At 38.5% G+C, this 23,363-nt stretch overlaps 1 protein-coding gene across 3 annotated transcripts in view; it reads right to left on the bottom strand.

The window, feature by feature from the left end:
* USP26 (ubiquitin specific peptidase 26) overlaps positions 1-23,363 on the bottom strand; it is a 52,705-nt gene that overhangs the window by 6,388 nt on the left and 22,954 nt on the right. For all 3 annotated transcript variants that reach the window (XR_014780711.1, XM_084790099.1, XM_084790100.1), the window contains exon 6: positions 8,310-8,384. The gene's annotated coding sequence lies outside the window, so the exon portion shown is untranslated. The remainder of the gene's footprint in view (positions 1-8,309; positions 8,385-23,363) is intronic.

Genomic DNA, 23,363 nt, shown 5'->3' with positions numbered 1-23,363 from the left:
TTAATATTTTTCCTTAGTCTTGCCTATGCTGCTGTTAGCTAACTCAGTAAACTGTCTTTATGAATATCAAGGAAGACTTCTGCTTAATCTGTGCTCAAATGACAAACAATTGAAAATTGGTAGTACACAATAAAGTAGTTGTGCCCATCCATATATAAAAGTATATATATGTACCCAAGTGAAATAATTACTATTTATCATGGTGGAAATGGTTCCATAAAAGCATTCAGGTATCGCATCAAATTTTAGTTCTCACGATTTTGGGGGGTTGGGGTTGGGGTGGGGAGGTTCAAAACAGGTTTTTCTCTATGTAGACTGGTTGTCCACTAAGTAGACTAGAATGGCCTTGAATACAGAGATCTACCTGCTTCTGCCTCCTGAGTGCTGGAATTAAAGGCATGTGCAACACCACAACTAACTTAAAGCTCTCTTGATTATGTACAGTTCACTGTCCTACTGTGAATGCTAAATAAGGCTTTAAACAATTTTCCCTCCATAAAAGCCCTAATTGGTCTTTATTTTGTTTAAACCTACAACCTAAGAACTATTTCCTATCCATATTCAGAATTTCTATAATCCCAGATCAGTCTGTATACACATACACACACGCGCGTGCGCGCGCGCGCATATACACAGCATACACAGAGTCAACAGTCAGGAAAGAGTACAGGGAGTACAAGTTCCAGCCAGTCTGACCTATAAAGAAAACACCGCCTTCCCAAAATTTAATTTCTTTTCTTTCTAATGATAGTCACAATAATATAATGTCATCTTGTCATTTCTACTCTCTATATTCAAAACCAGTTAGGAGCTAGGTATACTGTTGTGGGTCTTTAATCCCAGCACTTTGGAGGAAGAGGCAGGCAGATCGCTACAAGTTTGAGTCTGGCCCAGTCTACACAATGAGTTCCAGGACAGCCAGGGGTGCACAGAGAGAACATATCTCAAACAAAACAAAAAGCAGGAGATATGCTTATAAAACTGTATCTGCATTTTTTTCAACATTTCCTTGAAGTTTGACATACATTTCATTACTAAATAAAGAAAACTTTAAGCTCACTGATTTGAAAAACCAAGACCAAGGACCCTCCTTGCTGGCAGACAGGTGAGCTGCCTAAGCCTGCTACCTCTGCAGAATATTCTAAACTTAAATTCTCTTCTTCATTCTGTCTCATGACTCAAAGTAGTCAAAGCTTCCTTTAGGCATGTTTAAAATATTTTAAACTAAAGAGTACTGATTCTCAGAGTCAGTCCCTGCTCTCTGACTCTGACATGAACTCTGGTGCCCCATATTTGACCACTTCCCCTTGGTGGGAAGGCCTGGTAGCACTCAGAGAAAGAATAGGAAGGTTACCAAGATGAGACTTGATAGGCTGTGACTATATGGAGGAGGAGGAGGTCCCCTTCTGTCACACACCTAGGGGATGGGAATAGGGTGAAAGAGAGAGAGAGAGAGAGGTAGGAATGGGAGGAGACAAGCAAGGAGATAATAACTGAGAGGTAATCTGAATAAATTAATTAAAAAGTACTGATTCTCCAAGAGCTACTATGTAAGTATTGATTCTCCAAGAGCCACTATGTGTGTATTCTACGCAGTTGAAAGTAAGCTTCACCTCAGTGCTATTTCTCTTCCCAGATAGCCTTAAACTGGAATAAAAGCCTACAATGATAACTGTATGTCAAAGTTATGAAAACCTATGAGCTTTTATCTCATTTTGTATAAACTAAAACACCCCAGGTTTGATTGATCTGATACTTGCACAATATGTTAGGCTATCTGATGCTCTCAAAACATGGTAAAAACTTACAAAACTGCACTACTTCTGTCAGGCTTTGAGGAGTGACCTATGATAGCCAGAAGTTGGTCACAGGCTTTTTACAAAGCTCCAGTAGAAATGTCTACTTCATTGTCAATTTACTAGTTCTCCACTGAGCTATGCTTCACATTATGGTATCTTGAACACACATTCAATGCTGGACACTACAACCAGTTCTCTAAGGAAATAAAGGATATAAATATTCAATGTATATTTGGGCATGGTGGCACACACCTGTACTCCAAGTGCTCGGTGAGGCAGAGGCAGGCATGTCTCTGTGAGTTTGAGGCCAGCCTCGTCTACAAAGTGAGTCCAGGACAGCCAAGGCTACATGGAGAAACCCTGTCTTGAAAAACAAAACAAAAAAAGGAAACTAGGTGCAGAAAATATGGCTCAGCAGTTAAGGATGCTTGGTATCAAGTTTGATAACCTGAGCTTTATCTTTGGGATCCACATGGTAGGAGAGAAAGGACTTCCCCAACAAATTATTATGTATATATCTGTGTGTGTGTGTATATATATATTACACACACATATGTATGTGTGTGTGATCACCTGTAATAAAATTAGTGTGTGTAGGTGAGAGAGAGAGAGAGAGAGAGAGAGAGAGAGAGAGAGAGAGAGAGAGAGAGAGAGAGAAGAAAGCAACGGAATAGAATTATTATCTTTCAGGTGCTCTGATAAAGTGGTTATACTTTAAGATAATAAACAGCTATATTTTTATGCAGAGGGATCTACAAATCAGGTGTGGTGGCTTATACCTGTAACCATAACACTTGGGAGACTGGGGCAGAAGGATTGCCACATGTTGAAGGTCATCCTTTGCTACATAGTCAGTTTCAAACTTGTCTGAGATATATATATTGAGATTCTGACTCTAAAACTCCAAAATTATAAAGAAGAGAATCATAGTCTGGAAGAAGATATACAAACCCTAGAAGGTTGTCTTCACTCAATGAGTATGAAAAAGTATTGTTTGTCTGCTCTCTTTCACTGACCTGAGTACACTAATCATCTGTAATAAATCAAGTATTTGTTTATCTCAGTAAGTAGGTTAAGGTTAATGTGTAGAAGGTGGTGTGGCAGAGATGTTAAGTTTGAATTACTTCATTTCACATTTTTTTCTTTTATCCTATGCTGAGAACTGAACTTAAGACCTCACATATGCCAAGCATGTGCTCAATCACTGAACTATACTCCCAGAGCTCAGAATATTCAGAAAACATATGAGATAAGAGGGAAAAGATATAGCTAGTATATGCTAAGAAACCCTGCTTAGCTACCCCACTGGATGGAAATAATGAATGATCTAAAAGGTAGTGAGTGACCTAACCCATGTTGTACAATGAGTAGAAATAAAAATAATATGTTTGCCACTGCAGTTTATAATAAAGTTCTGGCTATCTCTAATAAGCCCAAGCAAAACCTCTGAAAATATAAACAACTTCAACTTGCATTTATTTTAAATTATGAGTATCTAAGTGGATTTAGGAAAGGCCAGTGGCATTATCAGATTCCGTTAAATGTACTGAAAAATGATCATCAAAGCTGTCTTTGAGGACTCGCTCTATGAAATGTTGATTCTAGATACAATATAATTAATGAGTGCATATAACGAAAAAAGCACATTGGATTTCCAAAGACAATCCAAATAAAAGGCTTCCTCCAACAATAGCTTACTTAGTGTGCCTTAAATCTGAACTTGAAAAGTACGTGAATATGCTGGGTTTGGTAAATGAGGAAGGGCATTCTCAAAAGCTTATGAGCATTTTCAAAAGCAGCTACACACTCATTCATTCCTTACATAAAAACTTATAGAATGCTGGAAAGCACTCTATTTTTGGTTGTGAGCCTAGCCTTTAATGGCTGACCCATCTCTCCAACCCCTGGAAAGCACTCTATAGTTGTCAGTAGTCAATATTATAAAGAAATATAAAATCTAGGCTCTTACAAAACTCATTATAGCAGAGTTGAAAATTTTATTTATAGGGCTAGGGACACAGCTTAACAGTAGAGTGATTGTCTAGCATATGCAAGGCCTGGGTCAGTAGCTAGCACCTAAAAATCCAAGAAAACTACACACACACACACACAGACACACACACACAGACACACACACACACACACACACACACACACACACACACACACACATCACAGGATGGAAGATGGAGGTAATTATCAAAGACTATCTGGTAGTGGTGGACAAGCTTACTTGGCTAACTGTATGCTACACAAACATGATCTGATTTAATCTCCACATACAAAAGCATAATGGTGCCTACTTCCAATTTCAACAGTGAGGGAAAGACAGGGACCTCCCAGGGCTTGCTTGCTAGGAAGCCTGGCCTACTTAATAAGCCCTATGCTCCTGAGAGATGCTGTCTCAACAGAGAAGGCAGGCAGCATTTGAAGAGCAATATTCAAAGTTAACCTCCATTTATAAATACACAACACACATATATGGATAGACATGTGCCTGTGTATACACAAATACACACACACTTTCAAGGGGAGTAAACCCCCCTAAAAAAGAGAAAGGGAAACAGAAAAACTACGCTCATGGTAATGGGGGTGGGGTTGCTTCAAACTTGTGAGGGCTTGGTAGTGATGATATGGTAGAGTCTATGTTACAGATAGGAGAAAGTAAACAAAATTCCCTTTCAGGGAAAACTGTGAAGACATGTGGAGAGAAAGAAGGTCTGAAGGCTTTGTAAAAGAGCAGGAGGGCAAATGGATTGGTAACCTTGTTAAAGCAGTTCCAAGCCCAAGCCTCAGGGCAGCCTTGGGCTCATGGTCATGAATGTATGATGGGACCAATCATGACAGTGTAGTTTTTCCAGCTACAATAATGTCTAGTTTTCCTGATGTAACATATAATAGTAAGAACTTTGATTTTTAACTTTTTGGAAGATTCTTCTTATTCCAATGTAAACATGTAAGGGGGGGAGAAAGGCAGAGCTACAAAAGTATAAAAAGGGAGTGATCATAAATATGAGTTCTTAAAATGATGAAATGATGCTGTTGTAGAAATGGCTCAGCAGGTAAGAATGCTTACTGCTTTTGTAAAGGGTACCCAGTTCAGTTCTCAGCACTCATGTCAGGTGGCTTATAACTGATGTTAACTCCAGCTCCAGGGGATATGATGCCATCATGTTCTGGGAACACCTGCATCTATGTACACATAGCTAAACACATAGATATGCACACATAGATATACATAAAAATGAAAATAAAATAAATATTTGAAAGGAAAGTGACATGGGGACAGAGGACTAAAATATAGAAAAATGTCAGACTGAGGTATGGCTCAGGTGGTAAGTAGACTTCCTGCCGTGCTTTACAGTAAGTTCAATCTCCCAAGCCACATTAGGTAAAGAGAGAGCTAATGCTCAGAGCTGTCCTGACATGTGCAGTGACATGTATGTGCTCACACACCCACACATATATATAAAATATATGAAATGTAGTAAAAATATTAAAATACATATAGGGCTATGCTCCATGAAATACCGAGGGTTTGGTAGTAACACTAGGTAAGCAAGACAGTGTCTTTTTTCAGTAGCTATAATTCTGCCTCCTGCTTCTAAGCACCTACCAACAGCTTAAAATACTTTCCCCTTCTTTTGTGTTTTTCTTTGCATACTCAATCTGTCCCCCCAAGATGGAACCAAGCAATGAGAATGGAGGGCAAAGTTGAATGTTAGGCATATGTGGATTGAGTTGAAAGCAGGCAGGATCAGGTACAGGGGGGTGGGCAAGTGAGGGCTGATGGAAAGAGAGAAGAAAACACCCTCTCCTTTTTTCTACTCTTCCAAGTCTGGGTTAAAGGTCAACACATCAAGAGGCACTCTTGCCTCTAGAGCATTAGCAATTAAATCCAGTCATTTTCTTTGTTCCCAGCCTCAGTGTGCATAGCTTTTCAAAATTAATGGATCAAGGCAGACTTTCTTTTGCCCTGTCCAGTTTAAAGGTGCAAGTAGAACATTATGATAGGCAGATTTGGGCCCAGGGGTCCCGCTCAAACTAAGGCACCAGCCAAGGACAATACAGGCGGTAAACCTTAAACCCCTACCCAGATCTAGCCAATGGACAGAACACTCTCCACAGTAGAGTGGAGAGTGGGATATTACTTTCTCACATACTCTGGTGCCTCACCTTTGACCATGTCCCCTGGACGGGGAGACCTGGCGGCAATCAGAGGAAGGACAGCAGGTTACCAAGAAGAGACTTGATACCCTATGATCATATAGAGGGGGAGGTAATCCCCCTCAGGAACAGTCATAGGGGAGGGGAATAAGGGGAAATTGGGAGGGAGGGAAGAATGGGAGGATACAAGGGATGGGATAACCATTGAGATGTAACAAGAATAAATTAATAAAGGAGGAAAAAAAATAAAGGTGCATTTCTACACTCAGCAAACGTCCAAGTCATTGTGTGGCAGACAAATGCCATTACTTCACCTCTTGACATACACTGCAAATAAATCTCTCCATAGGAGGCCCTGACCAAAATGGGAAGAATGCTCTAGACTAGCAAATTGATCCCATGAACTATTTAAGCTTTGAAGCCTTTCTTAGAGGCAGATTTGGCAGACCATGTTTTTTATTCTTTTAAAATGATTATGTTAGTGCTACTAGTAACACAAAGCTGAAAACAATTCATAGATCATTTTTCAGAGGTTAAATATGATTATTCTATTAAAGGGTGCTCTCTCATGAGAAGGCATGTATTTATTATACAGCATGAGAGGAATTCTTGACATTAATTCTCTTTCCCTACTGTAACCCATCTTAGTATTTTGTAAACCCTGCTGCTAACTATTGCATTTGTTTATTCACTTACTAACCAAAATATGTAATCATATTTAGTCAGTTACAGTGTCAACTAGAGACCAGACCAAAAAATAAAGCAGTAAAGTACTCCTTCTCTCAAACATGGTATAGGACAGAGAATACAAATAATAGCAGTACAAGGAAATGTATTAAGTAAACGCCAATTTGTGTGTTACCCAAGAGTCTGTATGTTTTCTGCCATGCCAACTTCTCACAGTATTGTCTCTCTATTTGTCTTGTTTAAGTGGGGAGGTTGGAGCTGCTTGTGTATGTGTATGTGTAGAGGACAGAGGTCCACCTTGAGTGTTGTTTCTCAGGAGACACCTACCTTCCACTATGTTCTTAAAATTTTATTATTTTATGTACTTTGTCTATGAGCATGTCTGTTCATCACATGTGTGCCTAGTATCCACGGAGGCCAGGAAAAGTGTTGGTTTCCCCTGGACTAGAGCTGTGCAGTTTTGAGATTACCATACAGGTGCATCAAATCAAATACAACTCACTCAGAAGAGGAGCCAGTGCTCTTGGGTGTTAAGCCATCTCTCCAGGCCTGTTTTTGGTTTTGAGACAAGGTTCCACTATGTATGTCTAGCTGACCTGGAACTCACTATGTAAACCAGGTGGGCCTCAAACTTAGAGCAGTGCCCTGGCCATTGACTCTAGAGTGCTGGAATTTAAGATATGTGCAACCATCCCTGGTTTCTATTTAAGACATGGTCATTCATTGGGATAGGTGCCTCACTACACTAGGTTGGCTGGCCCATGAGATCCCAGGGGTCTTTCTGTCTCCACCTTTCTAGTGTTAGGATTGTAAATGTATACTATCCTTCTGGGCTTTCTTTTTATTTTATTTTATTTTATTTTATTTTATTTTTTACCTAGGTCAGGTTATCACTGAGCCTTAGCCTCTTAAAGCATTTCCTTCCTGCGTGGAATTCCCTAACAGCTCTCTCATTGTCTTAGGTTTTTTTTTTAAATGTACACATAAATACAATACACTGCATAAAACAAGAAGAACCACGAAACAATCAGGAATTATATAAATGTTACATTCATAGTGTTTTGGCTATTTGTATTTGGCAGCCTTTCCTATCTTGGTGAGTCTAAAATTCAGAATGTAAATTAGTATCTATCATATCTCATCTCTGTCAACTTAAAACATTTATCTATTACTTGTCTTTTAAAAACTCCATTCAAGTCTTACTTCATTTAAATGATTGCTAGGTGTGGTTTTTCCTGCCTTAGATTCACACAACATTCCCCAAAGACCTTCACTTCGCTTTTACTCCACTGGCACAGCTATTTCACATAGCCCACATAAAAAGTACATAGAGATTCAAGGACAACAAATTGCTTTTCAAAATATATGGAGCAGTGGTGGTGCATGCCTGTAATCCAACACTTGGGAAGTGGAGGCAAGAGGATCAAAACTTCAAGGTCACCTTCAGCTAAATAGGACATTCAAAACCAGTCTGGGTCATTTAAGACTTGGTCTTTAAATTTTTTAACCATGATTCTATATCCTAAGTAGAAGAAAACCAAACAATCCCATGAAAAAATTATGCCAAAGGAAGTTTCAGTAAAATGTGACCATCCAAGAAAGATACCTTTGGATCCATTACAGAAAAACAGAAAATTACAAGAGAACTCAGCTTACCAGAGAATGGCACTGGATGCTAAATGCAAGTGAAGCAGTGTCCCAACTCAGCAATGCATGCCATGGGAGAACAACCTATTAGGACAGAGAACTTATGGTGAGTTAAAATATATACAAAAGGCTAGACAGAAAGGAGTCTTGCTCATTTTCCTCATTTATGCAGCTAACAGTCTGCCTTTGTTTTGTTTTCCTTTCTGTCTTAGGCATCTAGCCTAGCACTAGAAATCAACTTGTTTTTCATGGACTTTTCATCTCATTTCTTCTATCCTCTTGTCTGCCACATGATACATTCGAATCTCATAGATATGTCCAATAAATACCCAGTTATAGATGAACATAGAAACAATGAGAAGAAGTAAGATGAAACCACAGCAACAAGTGAAGTAGTTCTGTCCCAAAATAGAGGCGAATCACAATGGCCTAATAACCATCAAATAATATGAGCTTCAAAAGATCAGTGCAAAAGTTTGTCCAGAAACTAATGTGCTTCTTCCTTGGCAACCAGAAATGTTGGTACCTTACTTAAGATACAGTATTAAACATCTCAAACCCAGCGTCTGTGTGCCTATCACTGCTGCGGATCCATAGTCTCTAATTACCAAAGGCTAGACACAAAATGAGAACACCGGCCTGGGAACAAGTTTGACAGCAAGGTAACATGAAACCTAAAATAATCACAGTTCAGACGAAAGTTGGAGAGAATAAAATACTGCCTTTGTTAAAATTCTTTCAGAGATACGGACTGTGGACAGATATCCAACGATGCTAATCAGTCTTATAAACCTTAAACAGTAAGAGTGTGATCCTGACAATAATGAAGTCAATCAAATTTTCAGGGCATGTGAAATAAGATGAGGAGTCTGAATGAGTATTGAATTGAAAAAAAGCTTTAGCACTATCTTATATGGTGATCCATTGGTTCTAATAGTCATTAAGGTAAAACAAAAAATGGGACTATACCAAGTTTATGGTAGACCAATCAAATATGAACTGCCATTGCAAGAATATTCCTGGTGTCTCCCAAAACTCTTACACACAGTCCCTCCCCCACTTACTTTATGTGCAAATTTAACTAGTTACAATTTTCTTCCCAAACAATCCTAAACCACAGTGTTATATGACATCCCATGTTGATGTTCTTTGCTCGGCAGAACTATCAGTCTTGGTCTTAGCATCCCTGTGTTCTCTTGTCCTAAGTTCTTGGTAACTAATTCTTTGCTACATTTGCTAATATATAGCCCTGATATCTAAGTTAAGAGTGTTGCTACCTAACATAAATAGGGCTAGACTCTTCCCCATAGCAACAGCTACAAAGGCCCAAGAAAAACTAGGTTCTTGCTCCACAAGGCATAGTTCTAAAAAAGGCAAGTCTCACAGGTAAGAAGATGGTGACATATGTACAAATATTGACCTTGCATTTATGCCTCAAAACTTGAGCATGTCATATTTGGAGGGGAATTTCAAGATAAGTTACATGATTTTGCATAGCATATGCTTCATTGAAAGTAGGATATTGAAAAATCTGAGTAAGGAGAACAAATGAGAGACAGCCTGTTGTAATAAGGGTTATGTCCATCCATTATTCCAATAATCTAGCTTGGGTCCAGGTCATCCTTGGAACACCTATGGCCATGAGGACAATTTTGAAAAGTAAAATCTTATTCAAACTGAGTAATGAGCAAGTTCCAGTTTTCAACAAGCAGCACACAACAGTTTACAAGTATTCCCTCGTAAGTGAATTTACAGCAATGCCCTGCTACCCTCAAAGCCTCAAGGAGACACTTCTAGGGTTTTGTGGAACAGACTCAGCTTTGGGGTTCAACCAGAGGTGTTTTAGACTCCATATGACACAAGGGGGCGCTGCAGCATTTTCCTTGCCAAGGCAAAGAGAGCAGGCAAGTCAATATATCTTCATCTGATTTAAGATTAAACACATTCCATGCTTAAGACTTTGTGAGAGAGTTTTACATAGCCACTGTTTTGAAAATGTAGAAGTGCCACCAGGGCTCAAACAAAAAATCCATTAGATTGCATTCCAGATGTCAATGAATTGTGATACCAAAAAACCTAAAGTTAAACAGGGGGAGGTAATCCCCCTCAGGAACAGTCATAGGGGATGGGAATAAGGGGAAAATGGGAGGGAGGGAAGAATGGGAGGATACATTGAGATGTAACAAGAATAAATTAATAAAATAAAATAAATCTAAAGTTGACTTTGTTCATTGCATTTTAATGTCTTTAAGAAACCCCTAATATTGAATTTCCAAAGCCAAAATTATGTCTAAAATTTCTAAGAGGGGCCTCCCAATCCTCTTAAGGTATCATATTCTGCACATCAAACTATTCCTTTTTTGCCACAAGTGTGTGTGTGTCTGTGTGTGTTTGTCTGTGTGTCTGTGGATGAGGACAGAAAAGTTAAGAGGGAGGGGTGAAAAAAGAATCAGGAGTAGAAGAAAATAGAGAAACAGTAGGCTACTATTCAAAATTCAAAATCTACAAATTTATGCTTGATAATTGAGGCCTAGCACATGTTATCTATCCTCTTGATTAATGTTTCCAGTGCTTTCCCAAAATAATAGCATGCCTCCTCTTGATTTCTGCCTATTACTTGTGAAAACTTATGCTAGGAACTACAACCACCTAGCCTGTGTAGTAGACTGTTTTCATGAATATGAGCTCACTAGCCTGCTGTTTTCATCAGTATGATTATACTATTCTAAAATATCATCCTGTAGGGAGATGAAAGCTAAGAATCACTTTATTGCTTATTCCACAAAATCTTCAATACAAAGTATGATGGGGCAGGGTATGGCTCAGTTAAGTAGAACGTCCATTCAGCATGCATGAAACTTTGGATCTTAGCCTCCGCACCATATGAAATGAATGGGCTGTGCATACTTGCACATCTAATATTTGAAAAGTGGAGGCAGGAGGGCCAGGAGCTCAAGGTCGTTCTTAGATATACAGCAAGTTCAAAGCCATCTTGGCTGTTTTGAGAGCCCTTCTCAAAACCAAAACCAAAAACTAAAAACAAGACAAATAAAACTCCCCACCAAACTCCTTACAAGTAATGATGTTAGGGGTTGTAGCCTTTGGGACATGATCAGGTCATGGGAGTAGAACCTTCATGACTGAAATTAGAGTCCCTATAGAGAAAGCAGAGACAGCAAGTAACTTCTTGACCCCATCACCATGGGAAGACACAGTGATCTTACATTTAGGAGGCATGGGGCAACTAACAAGCTCTTTTTTCGGGGTTTGATTGGAATCCATTGATAAATAATTGGACTAGACCTTTTCTGTACTAATGCCTCATGGGCTTTGTTTTCTCATGATTGTGACTATGCAAATGATATCACATATAATAATACCTCATATTGACATATAGCTGGTACCAATTGAAAGCCAACAGTGTTGAGAAACACACACACATTCTTTTCTTTAGAGTCCATTTGTCTCTTATAAAGAACACTTTTGAAATGTGACCCACGTACGCTTATCCCCCTGAGAAGCTTCTAAGTAATTACGGAGGCTTCTATTGGATGTGTCACTTAATCATATAGATATACAAATGAGAAAGAAAGAAAAATACATTTATGACAGTAGCATAATCAATAATAAATTGATTACTCATGACAAGGGTCAGAATTTATGAAAAATTCCTTCAGAATTTGCAATTTTCTCATTGAAAGCAATGAGTTGTACTGGACAATTTCCACTGCAGTTCTCTTCAGGAATTTATAGTGTTCTTTTTCATTACAAAGAGAGTGTTGATTTTGTAATTTTCAAACTCTGAAGCAGGGCTATTCCCCTTTATGGATGCATAAAATCTGTGCCACAAAAATCTGTCCAAGCTCCTCATTCCCAAAGGATGAAAATAGGCTTATGGCTAAATGACTGATTTGATCAAAGATAATTCCCTTGTATTTTTTCACTATCAGTAACATACTCAAAAAAAAATCTATCCTCATAGCAAAGGCCTGAGTTCAGATCTCACTAATCCCTCGTCTACTTCTGTTTCCTGGCTATGTGAAAACAAAAGCAGATCTATAATATTTCTAATGTATAGACGCTTATGCTGGCTGGCTAGTGACTTCCCTGTTGATGGTATAAGAAATATACAGAGAAGGTAATTGGACCCCGGGGGGGGGGTGGTGTGGTGATTTATTGGTAAGGTTCAAACTTTTTTATTGTGAAAATAGTGACACAAATACTCAGGATACCAGACATGTTCTAATTAATGTGTTGAAGTGGGTTGCTGTCAAGCAGGTAGTTTTAGGTATTAAGGTAATTTCATTACATGAAAGGAGTTAGCAATGAAATCTAGGGGAGAAAGGGTGGCATTTACTCCCTGGGGATATTTTTGACTCTAGCTACAGCCATAAGGTGATTGATGACATCTGAGGAAGCACTGAACTACCTTATTTTAAGAAATTAGGAATAGAAACAGCTACTTTTATGCATGTATGCAAATAATAAAACAATTGATATAATATTTCCTGCTTATTTTTTCTGAAATAGCCTAAATAATTGATAACCAAAAAGGAATAAATTTTAACTTATCTACCTTATATTTAAATAGCCATAAAGTTACTGTATTGGGTACATGAATATATAATATATAATCAAATATATGATATTTGTTATCTCAGGGTAGACATAGTTTAATACACTGCCAGTTTTGGAAAATGTATCTACTTCCAAGTGACAGATACTGGAGATTAGCTGACCTAGCTCCTATCTACCACATTTCCCTTTTCTAACCCCTCTTCCATGATATAAAGGACATGTAACACAGTAGTCAACAAGAATCTCCTGCGTTTATCGGATAAAACCAGACAAGACTGGAGGGACCCACTTCCCATTTGTTTCTTCCTTTTTCACCAGCTGAGTATACACATGAAAACTGGAATGGGCAAATGAAACATGAGACAGTTAAGCATATAGAGAATAGCTGAAATAAGGAATCTACTCGGGGCTCATGACTTGAACGAAGATGAAATGCAATCAGTGGTTCCCTGAGGATGTCACTGAGCCAACTATAACAACTGCCATATAAGCATTTGTTCCTTGAAGTTGACCGTTGAATATGGAGTATGATGACATTTAAGTCCACATGGTGAGAGAGTAAAAGTCATTTTACATGAACTGAACTGGAAAGCTAACAAGTTTCGAATTGGCAGAGTAAAAATGAATGATCAAGGGCATCGGCCTTTTGCTATAATCTTGAGCTACTACGCAAGCAACAAATTTACTACCAACACATTTTCTGTGGTGTGACAACTATCAAAACTCTTATAGAAATAGCCCTACAGCTGGAAATCTATGAAATAAATGTTTTTACTTACATGAACTCAAATATGTCTAAATGATGGGTTCCAGACTCATGTTGGGAAGAAGCTGTAACAGCAAGTTTGACAGCCCAAGATAGAATTGTTGTATTAAACATAAATAAAATAATTAAGAGGCTACTTGTTTAAGTTCTAGAGTTACTTACAGTGATTTTGTCTCCTTATCATTCCTCTATTTTACTCCCTTTTTCATACTGTTAATTGCTTTAATGGATTGAATTTTTATTTATTTATTTATGATTTATTTTTTGAGACAGGGTTTCTCTGTGTAGCTCTGGATGTCCTGGACTTACTCTGTAGACCAGGCTGGCCTCAAACTCACAGTGATCTACCTGCCCTGCCTCCCCCAGTGTTGGCATTACAGGAGTGCACCACCACCACCTGGCTTACAGACCGCAAAGGAATAGAGATGAAGTAAGAGAAGAGTGAACTCCATCACCAGGAACAAGGCAGTAAGAAAACATAAATCATCTTGCAAATTCAAGTAAACATCCCTTTCCACAATAGAATTTGGTGAAATGAAGCCTCTAGGCTGGGGAATTTACTGGGTCTAAGATATGGAGAAAACCTACTTTGTGACAGTGTGTTTGAATCCAAGAAAGGTTGGAAGACAGTTACAAACACAGGGACATTCAGACAGCATGCCTGACTGGGAAGAGAAATTTGACACTCTCAGTTCACGACCCACATGTAGCACGAGATATCATATTTGTTCTTCATTGACACAGTGGGCCTCCATGTTTAGGGAACTTCAGAACCACTTGAAATTTCAGAAAAAGAAAGTAAATACATTTGTGTCTACCAAAAAAGTGATTTGGGAAAATTATCTTTATTCCTGTTAAAGACTACTTCTATGCCCTATCTTATAATGCAGACAAGAAGGCTGCTATAGATACTATCAGAGACTTCAAGATGATTGGCTTTTGGTTATGTTCAGTAGACAAGAGAATGAGCATGTTTCTGAGTTCAGATTGAGGTTTAAAGTGGTCCCAAGAAAATAAGGCCTAACATACATTTAGTTAGCGTATTATAGGTCTAGGTTAACTCTGAGTAAGATACAGTGAACTGTTACTGTTAGTCTATAGGCAGATCACTGCCTTACCACTGTGGTAACTCTAAATGTACAAAGATTAGTGGAAAAATAGGGCACCTGAGCCCTGCTAGAAGAACCAAAACTCCTCTGAATCTAAGAGAGTCTTCTAAAGGTGAGCTACAAGGAGCTGTCTCTAATTGTTCATATGGAAAGGGCCCTTTCTCTGTCATAGAAGAGCCAGAGATCAAGAAAAAAGAGAAAAGTACAGCTGTGACAAAAAGAAAATGCCCCATGTAATACTAAGTGCTACCTGAGGCTTCTTAATGACTCGACATGAATTCTCGTGCTTCCTTACCTAATGTGAACTGCATTTCTTTTGGATGCCTTCTACACTGCCAATCTTGGTGTCTCGGTCCTGTAATGGCAGCTGATTGGGAGACTAAGGCAAGAGGATTACAAGTTGGAGGCCCACCTGGGCTATATAGTGAATTCAAGGCTGCCCGTGCAACTCAGTGAGATCCTGTGTGCTAAAGACATAACATGTAAAGGCAAAAGATGTAGCTCAGTGGTAGCTCACTTGGCTAGCATTTGCTATGCCCTAGGTTCAACATCTAGCATAACAGAAAGAAAAAAGGAAGAAGATTAGCAAGAACTGAGAGGAGAAAGAGAACAAGAGTAAGAGCAAGAAAAGTGAGAGTGACTAAAGAAAAAGACAGAAAAAAGAACAAACACAAGCCAATAACGGGCTAGCAAGATGGTTCAGCTCAGCAGAAAGGTGCCTGCTGCGAAGCCTAAGAGTTTATGATTGATTCCTCAGCACTCACATGGTAGGAGGGGAGAACCTACTCTCCTAAATTGACCTTTGACTTCCACATGTGTGCGCTGGCATGTGTATGGATGTATGTGTGTATGTGTGTGTGTGTGCATGTGTGCAAGACATACTTACACAAATAAATGCAAAAATATATTTAAAGCAGCCAATAACATTCATCTAGTAAATAAGAGGAAGCTATTAACCATGCATAATAATATGAGCATGTTTTCTAAGAAAACCCACTTAGAAAGAGCAAGCAGAGGGCTAATGATTCCTACAGCAGATATGAGACAGATTCATACCTGAGACAAATGGAAAATGGAGGTTAATGTCTCATCTGAAAATTCAGGAGTAGTCAGCGCTTTTCCATGGATGTAACTAAATCTACCTCTCTCCACAACTGGGCTACAGAGCAGGGAATTCTGAGGATAGTAAATCCAAGGACTTAGAAATTCTTGGTGTTGACAGTCAATCAAAGATCTTCAGTTTGCCAGGTAAAGACATTGAGGACAGAGAGGATTTAAGTCCTTGAGCCAAGACTGCAAGTCTTCCCCAGCACACCAGGCCCTAACTTGGAACTCGAGCCTTCTATTTTAAATACAGAGTCTCTTTCTTCCCATTTGACCTGTGGAGCTTTTTGTTCTATTTAAGTGAAAGGCTGGAAGGTAGGCACCCAGAAACAGGAAGCAGTACAGAAGTCAGCGAGCACAAGGAACTGCCTTTGCCTGGAGAAGAGTTTGGGCAATGAGGACATTTGTTATCTCAGGAACTCACTCAGTTCTCCTGGATGCAATCCAAGAATGCCTGCCTGATCCTTATTTCTACTTTGCAGCACACAGAATCCAACTAAGTTCCAGGGGCTGTGCTTCCTACAATTGGGCAAAAGGTTAACAGCCTTCCAGAGATTCTCAAGAAATGACTCATCCCCCATCCTCTAGACAGCCTTGCCTTTTTCAAGTATCCAGATGGCCGTCTGGGTGGGAGTGTCTCTGGGCTCACAGCTCCAATTAATGTTTTCACCCTCTTCTTTCCCATTCCCTTCACACTTCCTTGCCTGAGTGGGTATTAATGATACAAACAGCACAGAGGCACCATCATCTTCCATACCCCAAACTGAAATAGATTCACATAATGGTTTTACAGCACTGAGCATTCAAGTCAAAAATTGCTGTCTGGTTTGCCTTGCTCTGCCTTAATGGCCAACAGAAAGTACGCTCAGAGGCCTTTATAAGGAAAGCAGAGAACTTCTTTACATAATAATAGCGTCTTAACAATTCATGGAATGCATTAGGGACTTGCTTGGTTTTAAGATTTTGTCCTGTTTCAAGCTTTCTGCTTACCTTTCTTCTCTGCACATGATAAACTTTTCTCTTAACTTATCAGTCACACAGAATCTGAGTGACTTGAAAATTGAAGACCATCTACTTGAATAAATTATTTAGTGTAATAATGCCTAATTATCATACATCTTACATAATCATAGCAAACCGTGGCCCTGAAATCACAGTCCCACATTCTATTACCCTATATGCTTATCAATTCAGCGGAGTAGATAAAATTACTGGCCTTTAGATACCATCATTGAACAACAATGTTGACACTAAAATTATAGGTGTTATTTATCAGCTAAAACATTGGTTATAGTCCTAAAAGACAATCACAGAGATTGCTTCTGCTTACATGCAGACGGCTGAACTCCCATGCAGCTTCAAAGACTGACCTGGAGTCCAGCAGCTAGTTAGAGAGCTCAGGTATTAATGACATCCTCGAGTGAATCCATGTGCAATTTTCAACACAGACATGGTGGTGAATACTTGAAATTAAAAGAAAAAAGCTGAGAGTTTCCATGATGGATTATACACGCAGCTAAATCTGCACTTAGGAGGAAGGGAATGAGAAAAATACGGCTTTCACTTAGTTTTCAGGGAATTGATGTGTAGCACTTGGTGGGGGTTGGGGAAGGGATGTAATTAATTATGCACAGCACTAGGTTCCTGATTGAATGGGATACCCCAGCTCTTAGAAGGTTGCCAGTGATGGATTGAAGCTGCAGAGCTACAGCAATGGCCCTTGCAGTGGAAGTCATTACAGTAGGTGTCAGGTGATGTAAATCACAAGCAAAGAATGCAACCTCCCCCTACACACAAAAATTAGACGCAGCTTTGGAATTGAGTTATTATGGGAAATGTCATCCTATTAAAACCCAAAGAGACACATCAAATTGCCCTTTAAGCAATTGTACACATGAAACTTCCACATGGGGAATTTCTTTGTCTGTGCTTTAAACATGTGGGCAATGCTCTGTAGTTCTTCCTTCTGTGCCCTGTCATGGTAAAAGAAAAGGTGGCGGATGTGCTCAGGATGTCACAATCCTGAAAACTGAAAGAGTGCCGCAGGCAACATTAAATGCATTTTGTCACAGTTCTAATGCTGGGAACTCAAGAGCATGATCCTGCAAGATTTTACTTCGGGTGAGGCCTCTCTTCCTTTCTTGCAGTCATGGCCACCTTGTCCCTTTGTCCTCACACAGCCCTTCTGTGTATGTTAGTGTGTGGTGGCAGAAAGAGGAGGAAGGGAGGAGAAAGGAGAAAAGCAGATGGAGAGACAAAGAAGACGACATTTCTCGTCTTTTATAAGGCCACCAATATTATAGGAGTATAAACCCAACTATATGACTTCATAAGTAACTCTTAAAATCATCTCTTAGTACTCACATTGGGGGTTAGAGATTCAGTGCATAAATATCTGATGTGGCTTTAGACCACAGTAGAAGTGATGTGTTTGGGGCTGTGTCAAGATTGTTTGACCAGGGAATACCTTGGTTCCCTCCACATGGAAATGATCCCAAGGATGTAATTATCAAAAAGGGGTATAACTGGGGTCTTATATCTATCTATAAAGACAAAGAAATTTGAGAAACAATAATAAAAATAATAATCTAAATATCCTATATGTTATATATCACCATAACCATGGGAATAATGGATGAAATTGAAGATTATCCTGTTAAAGCAGGCCAGACTCAGACAAATATGGCATGTTTTCTCTCATAGACATAAATTATATTTACATTTGAATATATAGATATGTGACATGAAAGTAAAAAGAGAATTTATAGGGAAGGAGGAAGTGAGTTAACACTGAGGGGGATTGAGAGGATACTGGGAGGGGAAGAATATGTTTCATTATTTTCTTTCATGTGTAGACTGTATATGAGAGGAGAGGGACACTGTTGGGGAAGAGAAGAACTGATGGGTGGAGATAATGGAGGGTGGAAGAGGAATAAAGTATAATCATTCGCATTGATGACTTGAAATCCAGTATTTTTGTATAACTAAAAAATTAAACACCTTTTAAAAATCAGTAAAAACAACTAGATTATTAAACAGCAAAGAACAATGTGAACTATAAGAAAGCGGGAGAAGGCCTGTGGGAGTACAGAAGTCCTCCATCCCTGACCCCCTCTGGCTGCTGAGATGCATTTCTGTTCAGCAGAGTGGGAAAGCACAGAAGATAAACAAAAGGCCTTTGCCAACTCCTTTTCATCAGCTCAGAATTTTCTAAGTCAAATAGGCTAAATACCAGAAATATGTATTAATCCAAATGAAACAATACTGTAGTAAAATGTGAATTTAGGGCATGAAAATGGAGTTTTGTGTTTTATACAGAATTTCTCTTAGAGCTTCAAAAATTCCCCTTTCTGCTGTAGTAGGAGACAGTCCTGTTGAAATGCATCCCGTTCATTCAGAGAAATGCAAATCAAAATGACTCTGAGATTCCATCTTACACCTATCAGAATGGCTAAGATCAAAAACTCAAGTGACAACACATGCTGGCAAGAATGTGGAGAAAGGGGAACACTCCTTCATTGCTGGTGGGAGTGCAGACTTGTATAACCACTGTGGAATCAATCTGGCAGTTTCTCAGAAAATTGGAAATAGTGCTACCTCAAGATCCAGCCATAACACTCCTGGGCATATACTTGAAAGTTGCTCCACCATAAAACAAAAACACTTGCTCAACTAAGTTCATAGTAGCTTTATTCATAATAGGCAGAAAATTGGAAACAACCTAGATGTCCCTCAACTGAAGAATGGATAAAGAAATTGTGGTACATTTACTCAATGGAATACTACTCAGCTATTAAAAACAAGGACATCTTGAAATTTGCGGACAAATGAATGGAACTTGAAAAGATCATCTTGAGTGAGGTTAAACTGGACCCAGAAAGACAAGCATGGTATATACGTACTTATATAAGTGGATATTAGCAATATAATACAGGAAAACCATACTATAATCCACAGATCAAAAGAGGCTAAGTAGCAAGGAAGACTCTAGGGAGGATACATAATTCTTATTCAGAAGGGTAAACAGAATAGACACCGGAAGTGGTTATTTTGTATTTTTTGAGACAGAGTCTCATGTATTCCACACTGGCCTTGAACTTACTAAGTCACAGAAAAGGATGGCTTTGAACTCCTAATCCTTCACTCATTAGCCATGTAATGAGGTTATAGGCATGCACCACCCATGCCTGATTTTATGCAGTGCTAGAGACCACTGAAGATAAATCCAGGGTTCATACATGCTAGGCAAGCACTCTAACAACTAAGCTATATCCCAGCTCTATTACTTAACATTGTTTTTGAGACAGGGTTTTTCTGTGTAGCCTTGGCTATCCCAGAAATCAATCTGTAAAACAGGCTGGCCTTGACCTCACGGAGATCCACCTGCCTGTGCCTCCCTGAGTGCTGGAATTTACTTAACATCTTTAACTCTATTTATTTGCAAATTCCTACTTCTTATATGGCCTAGTTTCTACTAATTTGTAAATTCCTAGTTATCACCTTGGCACCTATCTTTTCTACCCTTATTGTAGTTGTAATTTCCAAATGTTTTCTCTTATATACATTTGCTTTTGAGTTGTTACTTCAGTCTGCTTTGTCTACTGAATGGCAGCTGGAGTAGAGACCTCAAGAGACTATTTTGCTCAGAGAAAAACCCAGTATTAACCTGGAAGAGATCCTTGAGAACAGACGCACAAAAATAATAAGTATAATAAAACAAAGCAATATGACTCTTCTAAAATTTCCCCAAATTGTCAATACCATATTTAAAGATAATGCAAATATTAAAATACAAGATGAAAATTTCAAACTCCAATTTAAAAAAAACAACACTCTCAAAACAGAGAAGGCATGGATAGTAAGTTTAGGACTTAGACAGTAAATTTACTGAAAATGAAAAGTTCTGAAAATGAAAATGGAAATTTTAGAAAGGAAGAGGCCATAACTTCTTGGTCTTTTGTCTAAGATCAGGTATAAAACTGAAGAGGTAAGTCAATAAGATAAAACTTTAAAACTCTGTGGAAAAGTCAACAATAGACTAGAGCAAGCAGAACAGAAAATATGAGGGACTAAAGAAAAGGGTAAAGAATTATTGTATTCAGAAACCAATGAAGAAAAAAAGGCAATCATGGCCCTACTTTCAAGAACGCTGGGGCATGATCAAGGCACCAAACCTAAAATTCAATCGGTAGAAGAAAGAGCTGAGATACAAAGGCATAGAAATCCCTATGCAACAAAAGTATAAGGGAAACAATTCTCAGATCTATGGGAATGCTCAAACATCCCAATTCAATCGGCATTTAGAACCCCTAATAGTCATGACTAGAAAAGACCCTTTCTATATGATATTCATGTGTGTCTGTGTATGTAGAGAAAGTGTTAAAATGCCAATAGTGTAGAAAAAGAACATTAAAAGCTACAAGACAGAAGTGTGCTAAGTATCTTCCTTCAGTCCCCTCTAAAAGTGAAAGACATGCCCTTTTCTGTCACTTCTAAAATTACAATCTGAGTATGCGTTCATAAATTGTAAAGTTTGGAATTGCACCTGCAACTCTAGTTATCAAGAGTCGCTGCAGTAAACAATGAATGAGAAAGAGAAAACAAGATATGGTTCCTCAAAGAAGCAGAGCTCTAGCCACAAATTCGAAGACCAAGCTTAAAATCAGAAAACTCACCTTTATCTTATAATCTTTTCCGGGAGCGGGGGAGGATTTCTCAAAACACTGTCAAGAAATGCCCTACCCTTTACTCCCCACTTTTTTTTTAATTCACCTGCCTGCCTATACCAACTAACAATTTTAACTTTGTTCAGATAGAAGGATTTGGTCCATTAATAGGCCAGAGAAGCAGAAGACCAAAGTGTACAGGAATCCTGCATCACTGAAACAAAGTTCTCAAGAACTGGCATGACTGAAGAAATGTTTTACATGTAGAGGAGTAAAATACAGAACTTGAATGACTTGATATATATTAAAGCATGGTGCATCTGTACTACCAAGGCAGTATTTTGAGGCTTTTTTCTTTTTTTAAAATTTAAATGTTTTTTAACTTATTCACTTTACATCCGAATAGTAGCTCCTTCCCTGGTCCCACCCTCCTTCCCTCCCTCTTTCCCTCTATGCCTCTCCCTGAGTCCTCAGAGAAAGGGAGCCCTTCTCCCCTATCAACTGACGCCAGAAGCTTTTTCTTAATCAACTATGTATTTGTAAACAGAACTGGAAAAACAAGAGAAAACAGAAGTGCTAAAGTAATGGCCTTGTCATACATGGACTCTATCTAACACAGAATTAGGTTGGAACATAGTGGCTCAAGATGCTAAGACAACTAGTAGAAATGGAACTAACTTTGGCAGAAGAAATGACATCCATGCTCTATTGTCATAGAAAATAGTAGATTATCTAAGTAAAAGCTAGATAATGGTTATAAGGCAATGTACATATCCAGGGAAGTAACAACAAGAACTAAAATGAAGTCAGAGGAAGGTGGAGGGATACAGAACCAGGAGAGAAGTGGTTGTTGATCTTCATCACTAATCCACTGCTTATTTCAAAGCATTTTTACTATAATAACTTTATGAAATCTGTCTTTTTTCTACTATATTAGAAAATTCTAGGTCCACCCATGTCTACTAACATGTTTAATAGGATTTCATCTCTTTACTATTAAGGTCTCCAGGAAACCTACTATGTACCAGACCCTCCCCAGTCTATTGTTTCTGTACTTTCCTGGGTTCCTTTAGAATGTGGTCTTTGCAAGTGTTATTGCCATGCCAAGTTTTTATAGCTTGTATAATAAAATTCCTTCCCCTTGAATATTTAATTACTCTAATTTTCCAGTTGATCTGACATGCTCAATGTGAATTATATAAATTTCTCATATGAATGTTAGAATGTTGATGATTTGATTTATCTTTCAGACTTTCTAAAACCAGCTCATTTTCCTTCACTGAAAATTGTGTTTGGGTGTTATTTAATTACTATCAATTGACATATTTAAGCTCTGGGGTGATTATAAAGCTATTTTCAGTCTAATAATCTTAAAATGTCTTTATTCCATGCTGATAAAATTCTTCTTGTTAGAAGAAAAGTTCACAGATTTAATATATTCATTTGGAGAGTCTGGTATAAGCTTGAGGTCTTGGTTATACTAATTTTCACTATAAATTTAAGTAATTGTAGATAAAAACTAAACTATACACCTCAACACAAACAAAGAAATATCTGTATGCTGAATAAATACACATAGTAACCTAGGGACAACTTTTTTTTTCCCCGAGACAGGGTTTCTCTGTGTAGCCTTGGCTATCTTGGACTCACTTTGTAGAGCAGGCTGGCTTCATACATCTGATCTGCCTGCCTCTGCCTCTGCCTCTCTGAGCGCTGGGATTAAAAGTTGTGTGCCACCACACCCAGGTGGGACAGTTTTTCTAAGAGCTTCTGAATTGTTTTCCACAGAGGCTTATAAAAAACATTTTAAATATGGTTTATTTGGAAGGATTTGTGTTTG

Source organism: Acomys minous (assembly GCF_964271855.1).
Source record: "Acomys minous genome assembly, chromosome: 7".
In the NCBI taxonomy this organism is placed as follows: domain Eukaryota; kingdom Metazoa; phylum Chordata; class Mammalia; order Rodentia; family Muridae; genus Acomys; species Acomys minous.
Note: the sequence above shows the minus strand (reverse complement) of the source record. Positions and strands in the feature narration are given on the sequence as shown.